Source organism: Kogia breviceps, chromosome 2, assembly GCF_026419965.1.
Source record: "Kogia breviceps isolate mKogBre1 chromosome 2, mKogBre1 haplotype 1, whole genome shotgun sequence".
Classification (NCBI taxonomy): Eukaryota; Metazoa; Chordata; class Mammalia; order Artiodactyla; family Physeteridae; genus Kogia; species Kogia breviceps.
In genome coordinates this window covers 200,263,326-200,284,172 of record NC_081311.1, presented here as the reverse complement: position 1 = coordinate 200,284,172, position 20,847 = coordinate 200,263,326, and the positions used below count along the sequence as shown (strand labels likewise).

The 20,847-nt window shown below is 52.2% G+C and overlaps 1 protein-coding gene across 7 annotated transcripts in view; it reads left to right on the top strand.

Annotated features, from left to right (window-relative positions):
• HDAC4 (histone deacetylase 4) overlaps positions 1-20,847 on the top strand; it is a 289,653-nt gene that overhangs the window by 10,731 nt on the left and 258,075 nt on the right. The gene's annotated exons all lie outside the window — the stretch shown is intronic.

Here is a 20,847-nt window from a genome sequence, read left to right as displayed (position 1 = left end):
AGGTGACCGTGTTGTAGGATCAGGTGGCCTCTGGTGGGTGGAGAAACAGGCCAGGATCAGGTTGTGTCCTCCCTGGGATCATGGGACCTACACTTTAACAGGATTTTTTTGTGAGCAGCTCTCAGTATTGAGCAGGAAGATGTTTCTGGTAGCTCTCCATTAGAAGGGATCTCTCCATGGCAGGTTCAGAGAGCACTGTGTGCTGCAGGGAATTGACTGACTTGCTTTCTGGGAAAGTGCAGGTGAATGTAGGGTTCAGGCAGGGCTTGATCCAGCTCCTCTGCGGCCTCATCAAGACGTTGTTTCTTTCCCCTGTCTTGGGAGAGTCTGCTTCCTGGTCCGGAGATGGCTCTGCCAGCTCCTTGCAGGACAACACACTTGCTGGTTCCTGCCTGCCAGGACAGACAGCATCTTCACCTCAACAAAACACCCTTCACTTACTTGGTTTGGCTTAGGTCACTGGTCCACGCTGAACTGTCACTTTGGTCAAGGGTATGGAGTGCGCTGAGTGGCTCAGCCTCTTCCAGAATCTGGCTGGGGAGTCAGCTTCCCTCCTAGGGAAGTCGCTGGTGGTGGGAAGGAGAGGGAGGGGACAGATGCTGAGGTGCGAACCAGTGGGCAGCGCTGGCCCTCCACGGGGTCCCTTGTTCTCTGCAGCCCCGGCCTCAGTTCCAGAATGGCCTTTCGTGTGGGCCCACTGTGCGCAGGGCCATGCCAATCATTTCACAGACCTCGTCTCACGGAATCCTGCAGCACCTCTGGAGGGAGCTGGTCCCTGTTCATCGAGGAGGGAGGAGAGGGCTCAGGAGGGTCTGGAAGTGAGGCCTTGACCAGGCCTTCTGTGGCAGCGGACGTGGGCCCACCGGTCTCTTGGCGTTTCCTACTTCCTGGTCGTACCCTGGGCCCTGGAGGTCAGGGGCAACTGGCCAGTTGGCAAGGTGGGTTAGAGGTAACAGAAGCTCATCAGGGCGAGTCCTCTGATCTCTCCCTCTGCAGGATGTGACAGTCTGGTGGAGAAGCCCTTAGAGTGGGGGCAGTGGAGCCATGAGACGGAGGGGACTGGGCCCTGCCAGCTGACTGACCCGCTGCCCTCGGGGCTGATTCCAGGCAACCTGAGAGGCCCAGGGCGGGGTCTGAGGATGCTCTGGGGAGGGGCTGAGCCCACGTCAGCTTTCCTGCCCTGGGCAGGGGTGGGCAGATGCCGGGGTGTCCTGAGAAGGTACAGTGCAGGGCGTGCTGGCTGAGCCCCGCCGGTAACATCTGCCCACGTGCAGGGGCCAGGGGCTCAGACAGATCTGGGCTCCACAGCCTCAGTCTCCCTGTGCCTCAGTCCTCCCATCTGCAAAGTGGGCATGAGAATTTCTGTCGTGGAGGGATGTTTTCTGGCTCAGGTCGGATAAGATGGCGAGGTGGAGGGCCCGGCTCCCAGACTTGCCGTGAGGCGCGAGGGGAAGAAGCTCCTTTGGCCTTGCTTAGTTCCCGTGCCCCCGGCTGGAAACTCCCACCGGTGTCCTGCGGTGCTTCTTTAGTGTTGGGCTCTGTGCTGCTGTTGAACGCTCTCTGCTAGCGCACTGCGCCCCTGCAGCTTGGCTCTCCTTACTACTCCCAGCTGACTGCTGGGAAGCTGACACCCAGCGCAGGTAGCTTGGGGGTGGGGACTTAGGTTTGAGCCAGGTGGCGCTCTGAGCCCTTGCCTTTCTGTGTACGCACGAGTTGGAACGCACAGTAAAGCTGCCCACCCCTAGGCGGGAAGCGCAGGCCTCACGCTGGGATGCACTGCTGGGTCGCAAAAGCAGGGTGGTGAGGGGCTTGGCGTCGTGGAAAGGGGCCCGGATGCGTGTCCTGGTGCAGCCTGGTGCAGCCAAGCTTCTCTCCGTGGCGTTTACCCACCGTCCCCCGCCCCAGTTTCCTCTGCTGCACGGTCAGAGCGTGTTGCGAGGATTAAGTGTGACACCCTGGCAGCTGGGGGCGCAGGCCTGGTACAGACTCACGTCCCCGGGGGTGGAAGGTGGCCCAGCCAGAGCGAGAGGCAGAGGACCTCAGACCTGCACCACCCCCCTTCAGAGGTTTTCCTTATGGGGGAGGGGGGCTTTTCACTGGGGCTGGAGGCTCTCCTGGGCATCAGGTTGGTGTGGCTGGCCCTGTGCTCCTTGCCGGGCAGAGCCCTGCCAGACGGTGTGAGGAACCAGCAGCCAGTATGGCGGAGGGAAGCTGGAGGTGGCCTCTGGGCCTGGGAGGGTGGGGCTGCCCCTGTGCCGGGGGCAGGGCAGCCCTTGCGGTGGGTGACCTCCTCTGGGCCGTCTGTTACCCGTGCCCTCCACTTCCCATCTTCTTCAGCTCACGGCTAAGTTCTGGGATGTGCAGCCTTGGCGAGGGCACCCCCGCTGCACACAGGACGCGTGTGCACACACGCACATGCATGCACACAAGCCGACGTGCACGTGCGCGAGCCCTGCGAACCGGGGAAGTCAGCCCCTCGTGGGGTCCCTGTTGGGCTGGCTCGAGCTGCTCACCTCTGGCCACCCCCCGCCTAGTGAGGGACAGCAGAGTTTCTGGAACGAGGGTGCATCTGATGGCGGTTGGGGTGAGGAAATCCTCCCTCCGTGGGGTGTAATTCTCACCCGGTTCCTCATCTCTAAGCAGAGATACTTTGTTTTTTGATCCTTGCAAGTTGGGCTTTCTCAGGCACGTGGGTTTTGAGTGTTGTCCCAGCAAAGGACCGGGGCTCCGTCGGGTTGGGATGTCTGAGGCCCGGCTGCCCGCCGCCCTGGCATGTGCTTCTCCCACCTCCAGACTGCTGCTTCTCTGGAAGGTCGAGCAGCCGCTCCCACAGCTGCCGTGCGGCGGGCCCTCCCTTGGCAGCAGCTCTCTTGTCTTGCAGTTGTGTCGCCACGTTCCAGGGCTCAGGCTGGTCCGGAGGTGCGTCCCAAGCGACCAGGGCAGCTGCAGCAGGGCTCGGGCCTGTCGATCAGCCAGGCACCCAGGTCCCCGGCCCCGCACCCTCCCCCAGCTCCCATGGGACCTGCATCATCTTCCGAGCCCGCCAGTGGGGGGCGCCCCTCTTCCCCTGAATCCCTCAACCCACAAGTCCTCGAGGAGGTGGCAGTGGACCCACGTCACGTGGTTCCTCCCCTGGCCAGGACCCTCTCACCTGGCTCTGGTTGGTGACCACCCCCTTTCCCTTCTGTGGTCTTTAGTCTTACAGTGGTGACCGCTCCGACTCCCTGCTCGCACAGTTTTGGGCCCTCAGTGCCGGGGCTCGCGGCTGCTCGCCGGGCTGCGGAGTTGGTGTTCCTGGGGCTTCACGTGGAGGAGAAAGTTATAAATTGTAATTGGTTATCAGAGCATTTTTCAGTGGTTGGACTGGAATATGAACTTTTCTTTGTTGCTTCGCTGTGGACTGTGTACGTGCTGTGGATTTTTCTGATTTCTGGAGAAGCCAGGTGCTGACGCACCTCTTCTGGCCCCTGTTCCTGTGCCTGCCCCCCAGCCTCTGTCCTGCTCTGGCTCCCGGTCCCCAACCCTGCCTTGGTCCCTGGCCCTGGCCTGACCTCCATCATATCTGTTCTCCAAGCCTGGCTCAGTCTCCCAACTGGCGGCCTTATTCTTGTCCTTTCGGGATCCTAGCTCATAGATGGGGAAGTTTGCTCACAAACTGTCAAACCTCAGAGTTGCAGTGTGAGTGACAGGGGTCTGCTTAGAGAGGCTCAGAGCAGTGCTGGACCTCTGGCTGTTGAGGGTGCTGCAGGGAAGGTGGGCCCCTGGAAGCTGTTGGGCGGGATCAGGTGGGGGCGTGGCCACAGGAAGTGGGCAAGTCTTCCTGGGCATCGGAAGACTGGCCAGAAGGGGGTGAAATCCGTGAGCTGGACACTTGCGTAAGGTGCCTTAAAGTTAAAACAAACATGCATATAACATGGATGCATGCATATAACATTTTGCAGCAGAATGCATGTTTCACCTGATTTTTTAGATAAAATAGAAGCTGTTACAGAAAGCTCCCACCTGGAGTGGGCTCTCTTCTCCTCATCTGGACCCACCTGCCTAGGGGAGCTCTGGGCTCTGTCTCCCATTGTGGGGCGGGGGGTGGGGCGCTCTGGGAAGGAGCCAGGGAGACCCCCTGCCCATGGCCCTCTGTGCTCAAGCTCTTGTTGGACCCACAGAAATGAGAGCCCTGCGGCTCCGGGGGTGTAGCCAATCCTTGGGTGACTGATCTAGGTCACTATCGGGTGGTCCTGCAGCTGTAGGATCGGAGAAGTGTGTAATAGAGATTATTTCTCTTGTATTGCCTGAGATTGTTTTATTAAAGCATTTCCGATATCACTAATATTAAGGGAACGAAATTGGGAGAGAAGAGATCAGCAATGCAAATAAGCAGTTAACAGTAATTGGGAAAAATACTAATGATTTAATTTGCATACGTGGCTGAAGCATTTTTTTCATGACTGCCTTGATAATAAAAGACGGGCTGAGTATCACAAATGCAAGCAAATAAAGAATTCCATTAATTCTCCTATTCATTTTCTAAAAAAATCGTATTCCTGGCTTTTGCAGTGACAGTTTAATAATTAGGGTGCCTAATTTTAATCTGTTCTGTGGGTGCATGCCCTGCCTAGCTTGGGAAACCAGCTACCGTTGGTGCGGTTCTGTGCGGTGAAGAGTAGTACAGAGATTTGGGGACCTCGGGTGAGATCAGAGCCTGTTGCCTGTGGGGCTGTGTGAGCCTCGCATCATCTCTCTGCCTGCCCTGGGGGCCTGGGCAGCACGGGGAGCTGCCAGCCTCAGCGGACGGAATCTGCGTGCGCTGATGGGCGGGATGGTGGCTTCAGAGAGGCGCACAGGCCAGAGGCTACTTCAGGGTTCTCACCCTGAGGCCATTTGGATGTCGCCAGTGCCAAGGCTGAGAAACCTTCTTGTCGCACGCACGCAGAATACTGGCATTTCCTTGAGGATGAAAGTAAACGGCACGGCTTTTGGATCAAGACGGATTCGGTTCCATTGCACAGTCGTATAGCTGAAATAGTAATTTTGAAACCACTTGGGGACAAGGTACAACCTCATTTACCAGATTGGGGTGAGGACCTGAAGTCAGCTTTCAGTTACATTTTTTGCATGTGAATAAAATACACCTTTACTCTCCCCTTTCCCTTTCTTTTCATCTCTCTTTCAAATTTGAAAAATGGGTTTAGATTCCCCAGAACTTACGTTTTCCTAGCTAGAGCGTGTTTTGCATGCAGATGTAGTTAGAGATAACAAAGAGGCATGTTTGTGTTGTAGTGACTACACAAAAAGAAAGGATATTGCTGAATTGTAAATTGTATTTTTAGAATGTGCTAAACTGTAGTGTGAGGGTCATTTGTCTCTCACTGCAGCTTCAGCTGGCTGCATGTTTTCATTGTGATGATTGAGAAACGCAGTCCAGGAAGGCAACACCCTTATTCTTAATTCTTAGCATCTGCCTCTTTCATCATACTTTGCATGTTTGTCACGTGTTCAGGTGACAGCTTAGTTACCACGAGTATGTTTTATGTTGTGTGTGCTGGATGGGAGGTGTTTTAGTCACTTTCGGTCATTTTCTCGGGTTATCAGGACACAGACATTCGTTTGCTCTGTTGCATCCTGGAGATCACACCAGACGGTGGCCTTTGATGAATAGTAAGTAGCCTCTGTGCGCCGGGAAGTTTAGATTTGTTGCATTTCCTTAGTTTCTGGAACGGGATTGAAGGGCTCAGTGGAGAATGACACTCAGCAGGCTTCTGTGAAGTTGAGAACAAAGAAGGGAAATAATCCGTGTGGTAAAGAGTTTGGGCAATTCACTGGGTGTGTGTGCGTGCGTGTGTGTGTGTGTGTGTGTGTGTGCGTGTGTGTGTGTGTGTGTGTGTGTGTGTATCTTAGACAGGAAGGAAGGGGACGGGGGCACAACCATTAAGAAGAGGATACAACCTAAACCGGTCAGAGCCAGCTCGGCCTAAGGTAGCAGAAGGTTCCACTTGTGGTAGAGGCCACAAGCCTCATTATACGCTCATTGTAATACATTAGCATCTAAAGGACACACCCACAGGCTCCATGACCATAAAAGGCCAAAAAGTGGGTGGTGCCCCAACTCCTGGAAATCCCTACCCGCTCTCCAAGGTAGTTAGAATATTCCTCCCACTTGTTATCCTGTGAAATTACCCAGCCCGTAAACACTAACCACCCCCATACCTCCGGGGCCCTCTCACTTTCCAGGTGATCCCATGCCCTGGGGCCACCTCTCGCCTTCTGAGAAGGCCCACACTCCGACTCTGGAGTGTGCATCTCTCTCAGTAAACCTGCTTCCCCTTTACCGTGGCTCGCTCTTGAATTCTTTTACTGCGCGAGCCAAGGACCCTCCCTTGGCAGCCTGTCCCCGGGACTCACTCGAGACCTGGGACGCGACCATCCTCTCGTGCCCCATTTTTTTCCCTGCAACATCTTTTCTGGCGACCGTGAAGGGACAGCCCTAGTGACTGTGGAAGAGACCTCAGGGGGCATAATCTGTCTGCTTACTAGGCTGTGGCTCCCTCAGTGGAGGGTGGCTGGTTCTCGTCCCCAGCCTGTGGTCCATTTATTTGCCTCAGGGCCTAGGTCTCCACCCTCCCTCTCGAGGATTCGGGCCCTGGGACTCTGGTTGCTTTTTCTGCCACTGGCTCTTGTTCCTTTCCCGGACTAATCCAAGGGGCCTTCTCAGGCTCACCAGACAGGCAGATTCAGGGTGGCTGCAGGGACCCCACCGTTGCTTTTGCCAAACAGACCCTTTCTCATGACCAGATGGCCACTGGCCCAGTTTTCCGTACTTAATTAAACACCTTTTCTGCTGAATCCCCAAATCCCAGGAGTCAGGGGCTGTTACAGATCAGGCCAATTATACCATCTCCTAAATTGCCATCAGGACTTTTCTCTTGTGACACTCCCTTGAAGGGGTCCACCCAGTAGGGTCCCTGGCAGCATACTCCCTTCTTACATTTTTGGGATATCAGGGACACTGGCAGGGTGCCAGGACAAACAACCATCAGACCCCCCGTCTTGTCGTGACATACTAACCAAAAATGGGGGGGACGTCCCGTACGTCCAGATGTTCATGACGCTATTCCAAGATCCAGGTCTAAAGAACTCCTGCTGGGTGTGCCTGCCTCACACCCCTTTCAAAGTGCCTTCTTCCCCCATGGGAGCCTGGTGTTTTAGATGATCCCCGTATGAGACCTCCTCCCTGAGGTCCACACCTGGGAGCTCCTACACGCCCCCCCCCCCAATTCTGAGGAGGGACAATCTCCAGACCATTTACCCCTAACGCCCCATCTGGGCAGCTGGAGACCCCAGACCCCGGTGAATCAGCCCATGGACTTGGCCTTTGGAGTATTCAACAATAGAGATAGGGTTGAAGAGGCAAATGGGAGTCAGGGACAACAGCTAATGGCACAGTTACTGGCGGCAGCCCTAACCCTGCACCTCCTCAGGGTTACCCTCCCTTACGAAAGCCCAGTGGCGGGGGCAGGATCCAGGAAGCCTGGATCAGAGCCACTGTCTCGCCAAGAAAGGATGGATCTGTTTTAAGTGTGGCTAGGAGAGCCACTGGAAGGACGAATGCCTCCTGTGTGGGAAAGTCCCCTGGGAACCTGCCCGATATTCAAATGAGATGGTGATGCTGAAAGCTGGGCCTCTGTGCACAGGTGCCAAATTGAATCTTGGAGACAGAGTTTTGGGTGAAGTAGAAGAGAATAGCTTTATTGCTTTGCCAGGCAGAGGGGGACACAGTGGGCTTGTGCCCTGAAAAACTGCATGTCCTAGCCCGGGAGGATTTGGTGAGGAGTTTTACAGCCATGGATCAGGGGTGCAGTAGCTGATAAAGATCAGGGTGCTTTTCTGGCCTGCACTCCTTTCATCTGCCCTCAGGTGGTCCCTTGATGAGGTGATCAAACTGTGGAGTTCTCTGGAATGAAGAATGCTGACATCTTCCATTTGTTGGGGGTTTTAGTTCTGTAAAGAGCTCAAATACATTGTTATATGTATCCCTTGAGGCGGAACCAGGACCCTGGCCCAAGGCTGCTCTATTGTTTCTTGGCTACTCCTCCCTTGTCTCTGCGTCCCCTCCCTTCCGTGATTAGCAGCTGTTTGAACCTGCGCTTTAGAACTCAGGGAAGGTCATGGAGGCTGGAGTCTTGTCCCTACAAACGAAATGGGAGACATGGAAAGGAGTCTGTGCCCAGGAGCTCCACAGCATCCTGCTCAGCTTCAGGGGCCACTGGAAGCGGGACTGCCCCTAGTCCTGAAGGGGATTCAGGGCTCCCAAAGCAGTGATGGCTGCGGGGACCGAAGGCTGATGGAGCCCGGGACCTTCCCTGGCTCCCAAAGGACACCTGGTCATTTCTCCTCGGGTAGCCCTTGATGTGGCAAGTAGGAAAGTTATTTTCTTACTAGATACGGGAGCTGTCTACTCTGTGCTGACTGATTTCCCTGGACCCTTGTCCTCCCAATCATGTATGATAATGGGGGGGGGGATGGAAGGCCCCAAACCAAGCGATTCACCCTGCCCCCCAGCCATCTTCAGTTGCTTGCTAGGAAATTTTACCAAGAAAAAGGACTGCTCTTGGCCAGGGGAGCCTGCCTCAGTCTCAAGCCAGAGGATGTCTCCATTCCACCCCATCTAAGTTTTTAACCTATGGGCTATTAAAGTGGTTCGCAGTGCTAGAACTAAAGGTTGCTTTCTTCTGCATTTCTCTGCACCCAGACACCCAATATATCTTTGTCTTTGAGTGGACAGATGCAGCTACTCATTAATACCATGAATGCCTCTACTCTGTGTGCTTATAAAATTGAGGTCGAGGGTGCCTATGGGATGGGAATGGAACAGACAAAAAAATTGGGTTAAAAATTGTTCCTACTGCTGTAGGCAAGTCTCTTAGATCAAAGGCCATCCTTAGAGCATTTCTTAAATCCAAGGAGGATCCTCAAAAGTGTTTGTAAGTAGATTACCAAAATGGGAGTCCACCTTCTGACAAAACTGACCATAGCTGATATTCAGAGTCGGATGGGAATTTTGGGGAGACCTTCTCCCCTAAGGTAATTGAGGGAAAGTAAACCTTTCCAACATAGGTGAATGGGTGTGTCAGTCCTTTGATAATCATTGAGGTAACCATCCAATTCTTTGAGGGGAAAAAAAAAAAGTCCTTGCTTTACAAATCTAGTCTTTACAGGACCAGAGGTGTGGCTCCAGAAATAATCCAAAGTCCACCAATCCTTTTAGCACTCCCCAAACCTCCCCTGCTTATTGTAAGAGACTTGTTAAGTACTGAAAAAAACTTTTTTTTTTTTTTTTCTGGCCTTAAGGGAAAAAGTCATCCAAGGAGGAACTAGCCTTTTTTCTATGTCTTTGAGATGCAAATATTCTACCTGGTTTTCTCCAGGAACTCTTGTCTTCCCTGTCCTTTTAAGATCCAAATTTCAGGAAAGGGGGTAGGTGATTTGGAGCTTGACTTGTGGAGGACACATAGAAAGTTTAAATATCTTTTCCATAAATATTAGTACAAAGGGTTTAGTCATCTAGACAGGTGACCATGATTTGTTTCATCTTCTAGAAACCCAATTTGAATCCAACCCCTTGTAACTGATGGGTTTTACATTGTTGCATCTGAATCATGGCTGAAATTTTGGAATGGGAATTATGAGGTCTCTGTGTTTTGTATGTTTATACAAACCTACAACGTGTGTTGTAGATACGTGGTATTGCCAAAAGTAATTCATAAAAGAGCTCCATTTAATTGACTTAAAGAAATTAAGCACTTATATAAATACTCAGAAATGTAAACAAATCTGGCCAGAATGCATTTCAGGTTCTCATGATCTGGGAAATATTCAGTACTGAATTGATAATCTGGTGTTGAAGGTGGCTTAGAAGGTGGCTTACGCTTGTGGTTTGACTCATACAGTACATGTCTTTAGAGTCATCAGTGTGAAGTACAATACTTCTGTTGTACCTAGGTTTACTAGAGGTCAAATGAGACCTTATTATATCTGTTGCAAACTTGTCAGCAAGGAGACTAAGTATTGTAAGTGATAAAAACTTTTAAGGAAAGTAAATGTAAAAGAGATAACTTTTCGGTAAACTCTATAGAAATAATTATGTTTGGGGAATGTCTATCTAAAATAGTCTCTCCAGATTTTGGTAACTTAAAACTAAACCAAGGTAAATGGTGAGAACTCAATGACTATCTAGGTCATTTCAAATTGGATGTATATTGGAATATTAATTGCTGGTGGGGTGGGTCTGAGTTTACCTACTTTGCCTGAGGAGAGGAAGACTAAAACATAAGTTTTCCAGTCAGGAAATGTGGGTATGACAAGCAGTTTACAATTACTTGCTGCTTGTTGGTTTATCTAGAGATTAAGGTTCTTAAGGATTAAAATCGTATAATATAATTAAAGCTGCTAAAAAATAAGAAACATTTCAGTATGCCAGGAAAGTAAGATGTGTTTTCAGTAGAAGAAAGTATGAGGAATGGAATGCATTTGTTAAAGGGAAAAAGAGAGTAATTTGTTCTGGAGCTGGTTGTTTCAGAATGGAAAAAAATAAGGGACAAAACAATATCAGTACAGAAAGTTGTAGAAGGTTCGTGGAAGAGAAACCCTGAGACATCTCAGAGAGATATTAAATTAAGTAGGATTATTTGATATGTTAAATTACATGGGAAGCATTGTCAAAGGAGTGATAAGCCTCAGGTTATACCATGGGGAAATGTTGTTAATATAGATAGACATTCTAGAATTTATATAAAATTTCTAAAGTTTGGATATGTCCTGGTATATACGGTTATCAGTCCTAATTCTGGTGATTGTAGCTAAGTTTCTGTATCGATTACACCGTAATCAGATGTTTAACCTGGCTTTTAAGTCTTTTGTCATTTATAAACTGTTACTGTTATAATCTGATGCTGTTGTACAGGTGCTTCATTTAGAAGATTCCTAGGAAGGCCATGGAAGCGGTTCCGACGGCTCCACATCAAGGTGATGGCTGTGAGGACTCCAGCCCATACCTGTCCCCCCGCCCCCCACAGGCTTAGAACAAGAAGCTCTCCTGCCCGCCGGGCCCCCGAGATGAGGCCTCCTGAGGTTTCTACTCCCTGACCGGCAGGGTCAGTGCCCCCACTGAGCCCTGAAGCAGCTACAGAAGATGGACCCTTGCCCCTCTGCTTCCCATAACATTGTGAGACTAACATCTCTGAGGCAGGAAGGAGACAGAAGGGCAGGGAGCAGGGCACAGCCATTCAAATAATGACACAACCATTAAGAAGAGCAGGATATGACAAAAACCGGTCAGAGCCAGTTAGGCCCAAGACAGCGGGAAGAGGTTCGACTTCCAGTAGACCACGAGCCTGGTTATACGCTCATCGTAATACATTCGCATCTGAAGGACACACCACAGGCTCCATGACCATAAAAGGACGAAAAGTGGGTGGTGCCCCAATTCTGGAAATCCCCACCCCTTCTCCAAGGTAGTTAGAATATTCCTCCCACTTTTTATCCTGTGGAATTACCCAGCCCGTAAACACTAACCACCCCCATACCTTGGGGCCCCTCTCACTTTCCAGGATGACCCGTTCCCTGGGGCCACCTCTCGCCTTCTGAGAAGGCCGCACTCCGACTCTGGAGTGTGCATCTCTCAATAAACCTGCTTCCCCTTTTCTGTGGCTCGCTCTTGAATTCTTTGCTGCGTGAAGCCAAGGACCCTCACTTGGCAGCCTATCCCAGGGACTCATTCGAGGCCTGGGACCTGACCATCCTCTTGTGCCCCATTTTTTTCCTGTACCATGTCCAGCTTTTAACAAAATTATTTTTAATTGTGGTAGTTAATACGCAACCTAAAATTTAGCATTTTAACCATTAGCACGTGCATAGTTCAGTGATGTCAGGTGAATTCACATTGTTGTACAACAGCTCTCCAGAACTTCTTCATCTTGCAAAACTAAGCATCAGTTTTAGTAGATGTTTTTAAAGATAGGTGGTTCTTATTCTGACATTTGCCAGCTCTAAAGGAAAAGATGGGGAGAGACAAATGTTTGTATATACAATAACTATACATATATGCAGATATATAAAATATATATATATACATATTAACATCATTTATATACAATAAATATATGTAACATATTCTATATTAAGTTAACATAATAGTAACTATGTAATACATTGAATATGCACACGTGTGTATGTGCACACATGTAATTTCCAGGGAGCCTTTGGGGATTGTCAGTTGCGAGGGTCACTGTAGAGCTTGGGCCTTTCTGCAGCATTCTTTCTTATTATTGTGGTCCAGATTCTCAGGCCTGATCACGTCATCTTTCCCTCAGTGACCCAGCTCTTGGGTGCCAGTTTGGCCTAGGCCGGCTCCAAGACCCCACGGCCCATTCTCCCTTTTCACCCCTGACCTCCCAGCCCAGAGAAGCATTCGTGCTCCTGGCTGGTGGTGTGCCTGCTTGGCCGGTGTCCCGCCAAGCCGGAGCCTTGGGTCCGAGCCCCTCCTCTCCCAGGTCTGATGCCCCACGGCCAGGCCCATCTGCACCCTGGTTCGGGGGCTCACTGTCCCCCCACCATCCCTGAGGCAGTGCAGCTGTCGGAGGCTCAGAGTCTCGGTGGAGAGGGTGGCTGAGTGGCCCTGCAGTTGGCAGGGCGGCACATGGCCTGGGGGCTCGACTGGGCTGCCTGGTGGCCTGAGAGCTGGGTGGGTGCTGGGCCAGCTTAGGCTGAGGAGCCTCTGGTGGCCCTGGACGGAGCGTAGGCTTTCTCCTGCGGGCCCAGGGAGCAGGCCTGGAGGGGCTTTCCAGGGGTGCAGAGGGCTGCGGGTGACGGGAGGTGGAGTTTGGGACCTGCAGGGAGGCCTGGGGTGAGGGGGGTTCTGCCGACGTGGGACGTTGAGGTCTTGGTGTCCTGCCCTGGTGATGGCCAACGTGGTGGGTGTCACCGAGTTCTCTCTTTTCCGCGGGCGCAGCCTGATGGTCTCTCCGGGGCTTGCACACCCGCAGTGGGGCCCCAGGACAGCAGGAGGCTCCCCACTGGCCAGCCCAGCCCCTGGCCCCTGCCGCTGACCTCCCCAACCGTCCGTCCCCCGAGCGCACGTGCAGCCTCTTCCCTCGGGCTGGGCTCCCTTCCCTCCCTTTCAGAGGCCCAGCTTTCCCCTGGGCTCACCTGCCTCCACTCCCCGCCCTGCCAGGGGGACATGTGCTCCTTGGGGCTCCCTGTCCCCTTTACGATGCTTCCGTGTCGGGGCGCTTTCCTTCCCCTGGACCTGGGCCGGCCTCCTCGGTGCCGCCCTCCTGCCCTGCGGCTCTGGGTCTGGTGCCGCACCTTCTCAGGTTTGCCAAGCTAGTGGTTGGGCCGAGCGAGGGGTCGTTTCTCTTTGGGATGAAAGAGGGAAAGAGATGCTTCCTGGGAAACACTGGCCGGACGTTGGTAGTCTGCAGAGAGGCCTGTTTGTTTCTGAGAGGCAGTTTTACCCAAGGCCCAATTATCTGACTCTGCCAAGGCCAAGGAGAAGGTGAGCCGTAGGTGAACTGTCGAGTGAAAGAGGGGGCCCTGGGGACGATGCGGGGGCTGCTGAGAGCAGCCATGTCCACATAACACTGCGACTGGACCCTCGCCCCCCAGGTCCCCAGGGCTCCTGCCCTCTCCCCCCACACCCTGCCATCCCTGGACCGGCCCACACCCCCGTGCTGACTGCCCGGGCCTTCTCCCAGCCCTCGTCACCCCGACATTCTGAGTCTGCTTGTCTGTCTCCTTCCCGAGGCCCAGCGCGCCGCTTACCATTGGGACCACCTTCCCTTCTGGGGATGCCCCGGCTCAGCCGTGAGCCACACGGGTGGTCGGATTCGCGTTCGTGGGGCCGCCCTGTGTGCTCCCTGGTGTCCCCTTCGCGGGCCAGGTGGCGGGTGCAGCGTCTCAGGGGTACAGATGCTGCTCTGTTTCCCCGCGGCCATCGCGGATGTCTACACTGCCTTGCCCCTGCCTTTTTGAAACATGAGGAAAGCTTGAAAACCAGGTACTTTGATGATTTCCGTAGAAGTTCAGTTTCCAGGGAAAATGAGAGCTCCTTGAGGTGATCAGAAGTGGAGCAGGTGTGTGGAGACAGCATCCCGGCCCGCAGCTCAGGGGTGCGGGCGGAAAGCTGGGGCTGGGCGCAGCGTGGCTGTGTCTGTCTTGGGCCCTGGACCTGTCCTCCTGCTTGCGTTCACGGGTTGTGTCCTGCCCCAGGGCAGGGCCTGTATCTGAGGATCAGGGCTGGTCTCTTCACCCCTTGACCTCTGAGCCGAGGTCTGGCTCCTGCCGGACGTGCTGCCGCCTCTGCCCCTCGTTGGAAGACGACGGCGGGCGAGGAGGGTGTTGGGGCTCCCTGCGCGCTCACCTCCGGGCTGAGGGCAGGTTGGCCCCCGCTGGGACACGCTGGGGGGTCTGGGGGCCCGCCTTCCCTTACTCGAGGTGACAGGGATGCGTAGGCCCCGTCAGTGGCCGGGAGGACCTTGAGTCCGGGCGCAGCCAGCTGGACAGGAGTGCTTTGTTTCGGGGGGTCTGGACGGTGCTTCTCGAACCAACTGCACGTGGACTCGCGCGAGGGGGAGGTGCCCGCAGACACCTGGGGCCTCCCAGTGCCGTGTGCCGTGGGGGGTCGGGGCCTGGGGGTACTGTGCTCCGTCCTTGGCACGTGGACACGCAGTAAGCAGGCGCATCAGGCGCCGGCAGGCAGAGCTGTCTGGGCTTGTGTGTTTTCCTGGGCGGCTTTAGACGATGTCAAAGGTGACTCTGGTCCGTGGGCCCCCTGGGTGTCCACGCTTCACGTGTCTGGCCGGGCCTGGCTACTGGGCGGGGTTGGGAGGCAGTGAGGGGCGGCCTCTGGCCAGGGCGAGCTGACTCAGAGTCACTTCCCTTGTCATCGAGGACCTCCACCTCCGCTGAACAGCCACACGCGTGCCACGCTGGCGGTTTCTCGTTGCCGTCCCGCAGCCCCCTCGGTAGCCAGGAGTGTCTGCCTGGGGCTTAGTCATGATTGTAACAGCAACGTGGTGTGCCTTGGCCTCTGCTTCACCGAGGTGTACCCGACAAAGGTGTGTACATTTCACACACGTACACGTCGTGAAATGATTCCCGGGGTCAGGTTCATTAAGTCGTGCATCACCTCGCCCAGTGACTTCTCTGTGTGGGGGGAGAAGGCTTACGGCTGCTCTCAGCAAGTTTCCGGTGTACAGTGCAGTGCGATTGGCTGTCCTCACCCCGCGGCACACCACGCTCTCCAGCTTTGCCGTCTCAAGACTGGAAGTGTCCCCACGCCAGCCCCTTCCTGCGGTTTTCTTAAGCGTCACTCAGGCACGGTCGCTCGGGCTGTATCCAGGGACACAGTGGAGCTGAGAAGTATCAGGGTCCGAGGCAAATGACGTGGTGTCGAGGCAGAGGGGCAGGACCTGGGCCCCGGTCCCTGCCTGCTGTCGGTCTGGTCCGTGGCCGACATTAGTCACCTCCACCTGGGTCGCCTAGCGCAGTGGCCGGGACGGGTCCTGGGCATGGCGGTGGAAGCCCGCATCACTGACCGCAGTGGACACACACCTTAGGGCCAGCATCTCCTGACTATCGTGCAGGCAGCGACACTGTCTAGAAGGTTCCACCGAGGGGGCCGTGACCAGACGTGCCTGCCTTGGGGCAGGAAGGGTTCTCAGGCGTGCTGGTCCGGTGTTGCTGATGAGAAGCGTCGTATCGCCCCGTTTCTCACTCACTTTTAGGACTCTTGCTTTGATTTTCTCTGAAACTGTAGGAGCTTCTCTTCACTTTGGTGTTCTGAAATTTTATAATGTGGAATTTAAAAAAATTTATCCCAGGTGGCATGTAGGGGGACTCCTTTTTAGGTCTTGTTATATGTTAATTTTGGGGGTAGTTTCCTTCTCTTCCTTCTCTCCTCAGCACCATCATCATCATTTCCTTCCAGTGCTTCCGTCTCCAGTTCCCCATTGGTGGAATTCCTGTGAATCCATCTAGGGTACCAATTTTGTTCTCTAAGGTTTGCGCAGCTGGGTCTCCCAGTTCCTCTGTGGCCGTCTTGTTTTGGCACTTGCCTGCTTGAGGTCCCAGGGTTCCTCCTTGTGGCCTGGCCGCTCCTGTTGGCCATGGTCAGGGCTGTACTTTGTCCCTCGTGTCTCCGTTCTCTCTGTGGCTCGTTAGAGGGACTCCAGTTACCTCGGTTTCTTCTGGGGTCAGGTTTCCTATTTATCTTGGTCTTTTTTTTTTTTTTTTTCCTTGTTTCAACTTTTCCTTAAAAGGGTGGGGAGTTGTCTGTTCGTATTTAAGGATGAAGGGAAGATGAATTCCAGACGGATTCAAGGTGTCAGTGTAGAAAAAGGTAAAGCAGTAGAAATCTGTAAGCCACCCTCACCCTCCTCATTGGTCCAGGATCCCCAGAAGCTGCAAAGGACACATTTGACCGTTTAAAATTTAAAACTTTTGATTGGATAAAGATACTATCAACAGAGTCCAGGAGTCAAGGAGCGTTTTGGGAAAATGTGCGTAACATTTGACAGGTAAAGAATAAGTTTCTGTTATCCACAGGCCTCGTAGAAACTGGAGAGGAGAACAAGTTTAGAAACAGACTGGGCAGCGCAGAGAACAAACCAAAACGAGGAGATGCTCAAACTCCCTGTTTTCATCACGGGGAGAGGCAAATACAAATGGAAAGGGATTTTGCTTTTTACCCAGAGCGGCGGAAAGTAGAGACATGACATCTGTTGCTGGAGGAGCAGTGGGAAGCCGCAACTTCAGACACAGGGCTGGGGCAGGCGGGAACGGTGGCGCGTCTTTGGAAATCATCCCGCTGGCGTTTTCTGAAATGGGAAACGCACAGGTCCGCGGACTCAGCTTCCACTCCCGGGCCTGTGCTCCGCGGGAGCGCAAGCGCAGCACGGAAGGATGTTTGCACTGAGGCTCCCGGCAAGGAAAGATTTGGGAGGAGTCTGTGCCCACTGGGGCCGTGCTTGGCTAAACTTTGTGCAGCCACACGATGGACTATTCCAAGAAGGATTGCTGAAGGAGCAAAGTCAGATACTGAGAAATCTCCATGATAAAATCTCATTTTTGTGAGGCAGAGAGTGACCACCTGGGGTGTGTGTGTGGGGGGGGTATGTGGGTGTGTCTGTGTATCTGTGTGCGTGTGTATACGTGTGAGCGAAAATGGAGAAAAGTATGGGCTGTACCCACACAAAGATTACCTGTTGTGGTTGATGGCAGAGAGGAGGAAAAAGAAAGAAAAAGACAATTGCTCTAAAAATAAAGCGGTGCGTTTACCATCCATTTATGTAAACTGAACGCTGTGTGCGTTTATGTGTAAGTAACGTAGGAAGAAGACGTAGCCCAGCTGCTGGCCCTGAGGTTGCAGAGTGACACGTAGGGTGATTCTCTTCTGGTGAAGACGGGAGGCTGCCCGGGGCTTTGCGGACTCCTCCGTCCGTGGGAGCAGCGGCCGGGGAGACAGACTGCCCTTGTACGTGTCTGCTGCATCCTCGCACTTTGTAAATTGAAGGACAAGGATGAAGAATCGCTTCCTAAAGGAGCGAGCGGGAGCTGGGGGCAGAGGGGCGGACTCTCGGATACCTGCTCGCTCCTACCGGCTTGCGTCTGTCTTCAGGCCTAAGTGGTCGAAATCTGTCGGCCAGTGCCTCCTCACCCCCATGGATTCTTCACTGTCTTAGGTTTGTACTGGTTTTCTCCCTTGGCCCCCATTTAAGGAGACAAGGCAGGGAGCAGTCAGGAGCTCAGCTCACCACCCTGATGCAACAGCCCTGGGAGGTACCGGGATCATAGCGTCCGCTCTCCACCCGCCTGCCCGCCTGTCCCCGCCCTGCCTGAGTTTTACACTGAAAAGTCAGACCTCCAGGGCTTCCCTGGTTGGCGCAGTGGTTGGGAGTCCGCCTGCCCATGGGGACACGGGTTCGTGCCCCGGTCCGGGAGGATCCCACGTGCCGCGGAGCAACTAAGCCCGTGAGCCATGGCCGCTGAGCCTGCGCGTCCGGAGCCTGTGCTCCGCAACGGGAGAGACCACAGCAGTGAGAGGCCCGCGTACCGCAAAAAAAAAAAAAAAAGTCAGATCTCCAGGTCCCCTGCCTGCCTGCCTGCTGGAATCTTCTCTTCTAAAATTATTTTATTTAGCAGCTAAGGAAACAAGTGTTGTTTTATCTGGACGCTTTATCCATTTGGACCCTTAATCTAAAGAGTTTATTTATGTGGCTGTTTATCAATAAACGGACATAGCCATGTGGAAAAAGGATCTAGACAGCTGGGAAGTTGCTTTCTTTGGTGGAGAGGATCGATGCTGTGGCGCTGCTGATGGACAGTTGTTCCTATGTGCGTGCGCGAGGGCGCCCCGATGACCCCGTGCCCGTCCCCTTTCTCCCCTCAAGGTCTGACCTTCTGGCCCCTCCAGAATGGGTGGAGGGGGTCGGGCCCGATAGAATCCTAGCCCTCTGCTCCACGGAGCCTGCGCTCAGATTGAGGGAAATTCCTGTCAACACACAGAAATGGAGTTTTATTACGTTCAAGTATAGAGCCTGTTTTGACACTAAAATATAAATCTGTCCCTACAGATTATGGGGAAAACATCTTGTCTTCTGCTATGCGACTGTCCGTCATAAAATGGCACTCTCACAAAACATAATTGCTAGAGCTTACAGCCCGTAGTTTATGGAGGGTGTCTGGTGAACAAAACAACGCTTATTTGAAAAGCGTTGTAAGATGGACTCAGAAAAATCATATAGTCGACTAACTGTTTTTTTCATTAAAATTTATTTAAATTTAAATTGATCTTAATTAAATCAAATTAAACTAACTACTTGATTGAAAAATATTTGAATTAAAATGATTTCGTAGACATTTTTCCATCTGACAGCCTGATGTGGAGCCTCCTGGGTCTTCCACGTGGCCCCTTGGTTTGAATTGCCCACCCTCTCTTTGCATCACGGACTTGGAATCACGCGTTCTGTGCTGTTTCTGTGAGGTTTTGCTGTTTTAAGAGGAAGTAATTTGGCAAATATTTCCCGTGTACATGCTGATTGTGAGAATATAGCAGCAAGAACTATAAAATGTTTATCCATTGCCCAGAAAGTCAAGGTAGAATAGTGCCGGTGGAATGGATCCACCACATGGGTATGATTTTGAATCTTTCTTTGACGCCAGGTGATCTTTGAGTGGTTGATTCTGTCTTCCAGCCAGAAGCATTCAGGTGGCTGAGTTTCCGCCCTTTCACTGGGGTCTCACTTGGGTCAGGAAACAGAACATGACTTTATGCCCTCTGGTTCCTCCTTCCACACCCAAGGGTAACCTGTCCCAGCTTCTAGCAGCACAGCTTAGTTTGACCTGGTTTCAGATTTCACACCGTGGAGTCGCCCAGTACATCGTACTCCTGAGTGTGTCTGCTCTGGCCCACCCAGCACTGTCTGTCTTCTGTGTTTCTGCTTTTAGGTGTGCTTTGTTTATTCTTGTTGCTAGACCGTGTTCTCTGGTATGACTGTGCTACGATTCGCAGTTTATTTATTCTTCTGCTGATGGATGTGTGGCAGGTTCCCAGCTGTCGGCGACTGCCGACGATGCTGCTGTGTCCTCCTGTGAATGGCTTTGGGGAGCGGTGTGCCTGGCGCGGCTTTTCGGGTATCACTTTCCCGTAGTCGTTGTCTCCCGCACGCTCTCACGACAGAGTCCATGTCCGGCCGTTCCGTCCTTGTCAGCGCTGGGTCCTGCCTTGCTTTCACATTTTAGCCATTTGTGGGATCCCGCTGTGGCTTTAATTTGCATTTCCCTGTTAATACAGGTGCTGAGCACCTCTTCATGTGGTGATTGACCATTTGTGAAAGTACCTGTTCATAGCTTTTGCCCATTTTTAAATTTGAGTTGTCTGCGTTTTTCTTAACGATTTGTGAGAATTATTTATTTTGGATTCTGGTCCTTTCTTGGATGTGTTGGGCGGATTACCGTCTGCTCGCTGGGTTGCCTTTTCACTCTTCTGCTGGGTCTTTTGATGAACTGAAGTTCCTAATTTTGATGCAGTATAATGTGTCATTTTCTTTCCTCTATGGTCAGTGCCTTAAAATTTTGTTATTATTAAATAGATTTAAGAAAGTTCTGTCTGCCTGCAGATCTTTTTCTTTTCTGTCCTTTAGGCGAGGCTTTCTTGTCTTACCGTTAACATTTAGGTCTTTGATCCACCCCACGCTAATTTTCTTGATGGTGTGCTGCCTATGTCGTGGTTCATTTCTGTTTCCATAAAGATTGTAGTTGACTCAGGCATTGTTTATTGAAAAGACCTGGCCCGTTTCCCTATGGATTTGGAGTGCAGCCTTTGCTATAATCATATTACCATATTTGTGACGGTCTCACTCTGGAATATTCTTTTCCTTGTTTTGTGTATTCTTACACAATGTCTTAATTACATAGGTTTATAATAAATCTTGATATTTAGTAGTGTAAGTTGTCCAGGCCTGTTTTTCCTTGAGATTGCTATTCTAGGACCTTTGTACTTCCATATAAAATTTGAAACTGACTTGTCAATTTGCAAAAAACTTCCGGTGGGATTTTGATTGAGACTCTGCATTGACTGCCAATTAATTTGGGGAACGTTAACATTAACACTGACATTTAACCATATTGGGTCTTCCAGTCCATGTACAGGGTATATTCCTCCATTTATTTAGATTAATTTAGATCTTTAAATTTACTTATAATGTTTCACAGTTTAATGTGTAGAGTACTTATATATATTTTGGTAGATTTAGCCCTGGATATTTGCCATTATTGGATGTTATTGTAAATGGTATA